This window comes from Spermophilus citellus (genome assembly GCF_964194105.1).
Source record: "Spermophilus citellus genome assembly, chromosome: 14".
Classification (NCBI taxonomy): Eukaryota; Metazoa; Chordata; class Mammalia; order Rodentia; family Sciuridae; genus Spermophilus; species Spermophilus citellus.
In genome coordinates, this window is record NC_138194.1 from 44,015,126 (window position 1) to 44,023,030 (window position 7,905).

Below are 7,905 nucleotides of genomic sequence, written 5' to 3' on the forward strand. Positions count from 1 at the left end.
GGACATTTTTTTTTTCATATTTTCTTATATTTTTTTCAACCTTTAGCGGATACTGGCTAACTTTCTAACTATAATTCTTGATATGTTCAGGGGAATTAAGAAGATAACCAAAAAGTCTAGCCTATTTTCCCCCTGACTTTGATAAAATGTATAATAACTGCCCCAAGAATAGAAAATTTGGGGTAAAAAAATCTTCCTCCCAACTTAGGGAGTGTGTTTTGAGTGCCATTGTGTCTAGCATTAGGATATTATTCTTTTATCCTGGTGTCTGAACACTGAAAGCATCCAAACAATGTACTTGTCCAGAAGTTTTTAAATTTTAAAATAACTATTCAGTTTAAAATTACATACTGAAATGCTTGGAAATAAACTTAAGAGTGTTTCTGGGGGAGAGACCCACTCAATATGTTACACTGTGGTCTAATCAAGATGAAAATCAGAATTAGATTATCACAAATGGCCTCTCATCACAATGGACTCAAGTCAAAGTGCTCAAAATTGGGACAGGTTTGTGTCCATCAGGCACAAAAAAAGAGAAAATGAGCTCAAAATTCTTCTCCCCTGACAGGACAAGTCAGTTGGTCTCAGCTGTTCTTACTTTTATTATTAATACTGTCATCCCTGTCTGTGGGGTCTACACCCTTGAATTCAGCCAGGTAGGGATGGCTTACTATGGCTGCATCTGTACCAAAAGTGTAGAGACCTTTTGTCTTGTTATTCCCTGGGCATATGGCATAGCAACAATTTACATAGAATTTGCATTGTGTTTGGTATCATAAGTTATCTAGAAATTATTTAAAGTAAATAAGGGGGTATGTGTAAGTTCTATGAGAATATAGCCTAACTGCTGCTGCTGGAGTTAAGTGTACAATATTTTTAAAATCATGATGATAGTTGAAGTTATGGCCCTTTGTCAGTCCCTCTATTAAAAATGCATATTGCTAATTTATGTATAGGAAGTCTGAAAACACTTCTGGTAACCCTCCTGTTTATTCAGAGAAAAACATTTGTTTCTCTGTATATTGTTATTACCCAATTGAGTCTTAGATGATGGTCTATCTATTTGAGGCCCTCAGAATTGTGTGTGTGTGTGTGTGTGTGTGTGTGTGTGTGTGTATAGGGGTGCTGGGAATGGAACTCATAACTTCCAGTATGCTAGACAAGTACTTCACCACTGAGCTGGATCTCAGTTCTGCACTTGGAACTTTTATATAGAGTTTGTATTCAGTTGGAAACTGAATTGATAAGAGGATACTTTGACAATATCCCTTTTTGTCTTTATCTGGGCTTTCCTTGATAGCTCAGAATCGATTTCAAATTAGACTCTGAGACTTGGGCCAAAAGCTCATCCCTTAAACATCACTTGGGGTGTTAGGAAGAAGAATTAGGAGAATTATCAAGTTGAACTCTTCCAGTAGGTACTCAAAAATGGCTTTTGTCAAACTCCAAAGGCAAAGTGAACAAATCAGTCAATAGCTCTCTTTGGAATACTTTATGTCTTTGACAGGTATCTTCTGAATTTGTTACAAAACGGAAACTTCAGTTTTCCACTTTGAATAGGAATTTTTGTGTTTGACTTAAAAAACCTGCAACCCAAGAGGATATCAAAGAATATTTTTTCCAAACCAATTACATGGTAAAATAGGATTATCATGTGCATCTCATCTATACAGAATTCATACCATCTAAATGATAGATCTGCTAATTAATTGCTTCCAAAGCACTTAGGTAGTGCTGAAGAATGCTTTTTTTTTTTTATTTTTAACTCTCAGACTCCCTCTTTAATTAGATTTTCAATATGTGGCACTTTCTTTTTTTTTAAAGTGCTTCTTTTTATTCTTCTCCATTACCTCATCCTTTTTCCTCCTTGTTGGACTGAGTGACAAGGGGCCTTGAATTCATGATGAAAGAAGATGTAATTGAGCCTAGTGAACTAACCACAGGAAAATCTGAGTTCCAACTCTGGCACTGTCTCCCCTTCATTATCAAACCTTAGAGTTTCATAACGGAGACAATGTATATTGTTATAATATTGCATGGAGATGTTGTAAAGATTACTGAGTTATGTTTATTTTGGCATCACTGTTCCAAAGAGCTAGGCAGGGAGAAATGCTTTTCCAAATGCATTCCACTGGAGTGAGGGCGGGAGGTCTGGGAAGCACTCTCCTCCCAAATGCCAATCAAGTCAACAGCAACAAGGTGATTAGAAGTGTGACTTTTCCACTTGCAGGAAGTTGTAATTCACCTAATTTCTTTTGTCAGCAGTCTGAGGGACCTGTCTGGAGACTGGCAGGAAGGACCTGTTTTTCTTGCTGTGCTATTGACTTCATTCTGGTATTGGTTTCAAAGGCAGGTGAGAGCAGAAGAGAGTAGTCCTAGATCTGAATACCCTCACTACTTTCTCACACCGACTGGCTTTTCATGCACTCTGGAAAGTACCAGTGGCTGGTGTTCAATGCAGAATCCCTTTAATCACTACGCAGCCCTATTATGCTCCTGTGGAAGAACCTTCCCAATGATGACATCTCAGTCTATGGCAGGGCTTCTCGATGTTGGCACTCTAGACCTAGAGGGTAGGATAACTTTGGGGATTGGAGGCTGTCCTGTGCAATGGGATGTTTAATAGCAAGCCTGGCCTCTACCCACTAGATGTCAGTAGCATTACCTCCCCCAAGTAGTGATAATAAAAAATGTCACCAGACACTGCAAGATATTCCTTGGAAGGCCAAAGAACCACTCATCTACAAAGTCATAAAATATTGTAATTAAGAGAAACTGCTCATATCACATAGTTCTGCTTTTCCTAAGTTGTGACTAGTTGACTGCTCATGGTACCCTTGGTGATTTTAGGTAGAAGGCAGCATTAGATGACATTGAATCACATAGTAGTAGCTAACGTCTTTCAATTGTTTTTCGGGTGTTCTCTTTAATCAAGCAGAAATTCTCCGTTTGGTACTAGAGCATTGTTAACGCTTTCTAATATTTTACATATGGAGAGGTCAAAAGAAGAGAAACCTCAGGTATGTAGCCTTCAGCAGATATTAGGTATTATTTAGTAACATTGCTTCATTTTTACAGCATTTAGTTTTAAGATTAAATAGCACTGGTTCTCCATCTGTCCTACTGATATGAAAGTTTCTTTTAATATTAATGTATTGACAGTCATGTTGGAAAATATTTACTACGACTCACAGGTTCTACTCCTAGGTATTTAGCAACTGAAATTCATAATTATATTCACCAAAAGATACATGAAGATTGCTCCCAGCATTCTTATCAGTAATATTATCAACTTGGATATTATCTGCATACCCATCAACAAATACACCATCTATACTCACACGATAGAATTTATTCAGCAATAAGAAGGATGAACAAAATAGTGTGGGTGAATCTCACAAATAAAATATTGAGTGAAAGCAGTCAGACCAAAAAAAAAAAAAAAAGAAACATGAGAGAAAAAGTAAGTGCTACATGATTCCATGCTAGAAACTCAAAAGCAGGTAAACCCAACCTATTCTGTTAGAAGTCAGAAGAATGTTTGTCCTGTGGAATAAAGACAGGGGGTCTTCCAAGGTGCTGGTGAGGTTCTGTTTCTTGATCTGATATCAAGGGCATGTTCAGTTCATAAAAATCTGTCGATAAGTATATTCATGATTTATACACACTTTTATATATGCTACACTTCAATTACAATTGAAATAAAAATATATAAAATGGTAAGTAAATAGAAAAATTCAAATAATATTAAATAAATAATTTGGCAGGTGGTCTGTCAAATTAAAAAAAAAAATAATTATAAATGTGGTTTGTAAACACCTGAATTCAGGGAGACCCAAGTTTTGTACAACATCTTTATCTTAAAGATGGGCAAGAAGAAAGAATAACAGATTTTTATGAACTGATCAGAGTGATCAGCCAATGAATAGCCAACAACGACTCTGTGGCTACAAAAGAAGCTTCTACTCTCTTTCTACTCTACTTTCTAATAAAACAAGTCCTCTACCAATTTCTTACCACCTGGTCTCACCTTCAGTTTCTGCCATTCTCTTAATGTCTTCCTCCACACTCAGCAGACTGGCACAGACACTCCAGCACCTTGGAGTTGACAGACCTGAAACATGGAGCTGAGGTATTTCATTATCATGACACTTAATACCAAAGTGATTCTATGATGGTACTGGAAATTATAGAGAGAGCACACTGATTGGACTAATATTTCTTCTCAAATGCTGCTAAATCTCTTTGCAAAGTAAGAGTAAGAATACCCTTGATCTTTGGCTGGTGGTATACTGAGATGTGACTTCTAAAGTGATTTTGAGCCTACCTGGTATGATTTTTTTTTTAACTTCACAGACCACAATTCTGTCAAGAGCAAAGGCTTAATCATTGTCTTGTCAATGTGTTGGGAACAATGAAAGGCCCCTGGTTTTACTTACAAGTGACAGTTACATCAGCCTGAAAGAACGGAAAAAGCTACTATAATGAGAAGTGAGACAGTAAAGAGACCTAACATTTGCAAGTTTACAAGTTGTTGGATTCCAACTAGCAGGAGAGGAAGCCCTTCAGCTAGAATTGACATGTCATTCTGTAGCCCTTTGCCTGACCTTCTCTACACATCAACTCACACACAAAAGACACTGTGCTCTAAATGACTATCTTACCTCCAGGCTGGTAACTGTATCATCTTCCTGAACTACGCCCCTACCACATCCACTCTTGTCAGGAAGTAAGCCTTCTTAATTCTTTAAGCTCAAAGCCTGCAATGATCTTCACAGTGACCTTGAGGGACCGATCACCCCTTGGTTCTTGCCAACTACAGATTAATTTCTGTTGTTTAGCCCGGAGAAAACTGTCAAGGAACTGTGGATTCATGGAAGTCTCCCTCCGTGGGCTAAGTCAGCTTAAACATATTTGCAGATAAATTGTTTGTGATAGATATTTTGATGGGAATTACAGAACACAAGAGGCTATTTAAAATTCTATTAGAAAAATCATGCACAACATCGGTAGAGATGAATATATTGGCTTCCATGTAATGACTGCAAAATTGTTAAAAGAAAAAATGGAAGTTAAACTGCTCTATTTTGTTAACTAAACCAAGAGAAACAGAGCCAGGGACTGGATTTGAGGATTGGCCTCAAATAGTTTCCTGTAATGAAAATTGGGATGAGAGCAACAATCCAAAAGCAATGAGAACCAACCTTAATTTAAACAAAGCTGTTGGAAGCTCTGAGGGTGAGTACTTTTCCTTACCTCGTTTTCCGTTTTAAAAATCCTCTTTCTCACTTAGGCTATATGAGAAATCACTTAGAAGTTTTTGAAAAAAAATTTGTTGTAGGGCCATCTAAGACATTTTTCTTCCCAGCAACAAAAGAAAAACCCAGGGGTCCATCAGAGATATTATTCAAGAGCCGAGTTGCTGGGAGATGAATCTGGAGATGCTTTTTACATTTCTGTGTCTTGTCAATGAGTGGAGATAGATCGAGTTCTTTGGGAATTGCTGTAACATTATGCATATATGATTAGTCTCTGTTTTAGGGTCTCTGTAACTAGCAGGTGTTTAGGGATGGGTGCTCTAATTGAGACAAAAGTCACATAACATAAAATTAGCCATGTTAAGGTGCAAAACCCAGTGGATCTTTTTTTTAGCATATTCACAATGTGTGTACCCCTTACCTCTTCCTACTTCTGAAACATTATCACCTCCAAGAGAAATCCATGCCCATTAGCAGTCATCCCCCATTGCGCCTTTTCTCCCAACCTTTCACAACCAGAAATCCACTGTCCCTAAGGATTTCCCTATTCTAAGTGTGTATTCTTGTGTGACAGCTTCTTTCAATTAGCATAATGTTTTCAAGGTTCATCCATGCTACAGCACATATTAGTACTCTATTCCTTATTATGGTGGAGTAATATTCCATTGTGTGTCTATAACCACATTTTGTTTATCTATTCACTCATAGATGTATATGTTGTTTTCACCTTTGGACTATTGCAAATAGGACAGCATGCACATTTGTGTATAAATATTTGAATATTCTAAATATTCACATTCTAAATTCTGTGTACACATAGGAGCAGAAGCTCTGGGTCACATAATGCTAGATTTAACTTTCTGAAAAACTACCAAAGTCTTTTCTACAGCACATGCTCATTTACTTCTGTGCAGGTAATTCGTCTCTCCTAACATCTCTTTGAATAGGACTCTTGTAAAATTGGCCTCTTCTGGATAAGGCTTTAGGTGAGCTGGTCTTGAGAACAGAAGAAGCAGCAGCAAATATCTGTTCCAGTTGGTAATGCCCTCTGGTGGGGCTGGTGATATGGGAGTTGGTTTAATTTGCTTTGTGAACTCACCCAAACTCTGCAGGGGAGGCCAGCTGCCATATTCAAAACTGTTAAATACAGTAAAAACTACGGGTGGTCTTTTAAGCCCTCAATCTAAGATTGGCAATCCTCCTCCTTCCTCCAAATTTATGTACAGCAGCTGGGAAACTTTTCAATCAAAAGCACCAAGCTCCAGAGGCCCTTGCAGTCCCTGAGGTCTCTGTTCTTATGATGTCTCTCAGATTAGGCTGAGCCTTCTCACACTCCTTCACATGTCTGGGGACTGGCTCCTGAGCTTTGAGAGATGGGAGTAGTTCCGAGGTGGGCCTGCAGAGAAGGGTAGAGGAAGTGGCCCATGAAAAAGCACAGCCATCATCAAGCATTAGTGACAGGAAGGACTGTTGAGACGAATATGGAATATTTGCAACACTCTCTGTGGGAGATGGGATGTGGAACAGACAAATCAGAGGCTCTTGAGAGGCTGTAAGGCGTTGCTTGGAATCCTAGATGAGAGGAATAATTGACTCTTCTAAAGTTTCTTTTCTTTCTTTTTTTCCAGTGCTGGGGTTTGATGATGCACATGCCTCATGCATGTTAGGCAAATACTCTGCCACTTGGTGCTTTCAGTCTCGTGTCTGAATTTTTTAATCCAAAATTAGAATAAAGCTCCTTTGCTCGGTCAAAAAACCAACAAGGCCTATCTCTAAACTCTCCCAAACTGCTCAATTCAAACATGGATATGTACAAATGTGAGGTTTGGACATTCTAGAAAGTCATCCAAACCATTGTTTAAATTTTGATTCCATACTTGTTTTTACTCAGTGTTTGCTGAAAGTTTCCAAGTTCTCCAAAATTAATAAATAATGAGAACAGTTTAGCTATTTCTGTGAGTTGCTTATGTTAGAATCCTTCTCCAGCGTTTAGTCTTCCAAGCATTCCTCTACATCGCAGATGGCTGTTGATACAAATCCTCATTTTCTGAATGTTCCGCTGGACTACAGAGTCATATTAAACATGGACTTAACATGGACTTAAGAAAGCGTTTGGTCTCTCATTATGACTTCAGTGCACCCTGACTTCTTTATCTATGCTCATTTATCAGGCAGACACCTTGCTCTTGGGATTACTCTTTTAATTCTTGAAATTTTAGCAGATTGGAATCTTGTCTGCTACCTGGTGCTTTCAAAAAGGGCTACCTTAGGTCCTCTGGTGGCCACAGCAATATTACTTGACACACCAAGTAGTTCATTTATAACCCCAGGTAAAATTGGAACTCAGAATCTGAATTATTGACCAGTTTATTTAAGAGTCGATCCTTTTTGTTTCTCTTTGTTAACAGATTATCTTTGATTAGGCTGATATATTCTGTACTGCCTACTGTTCCTTTTACCCTTATAATAAAATCTAAAAATTTCATCTCAACATTTTCTCCCGTCATTGAATACAATCTCTCACGAGATCAGGAAATGTTGACTATATTTCAGATGTCACACCTTTTCTCTGTCATCTAAAGAAGGGAGAGCGAATATTTAAGAATCGTATTTCTAATAGCTTGAATAGTCATGGATGTTATGAGAA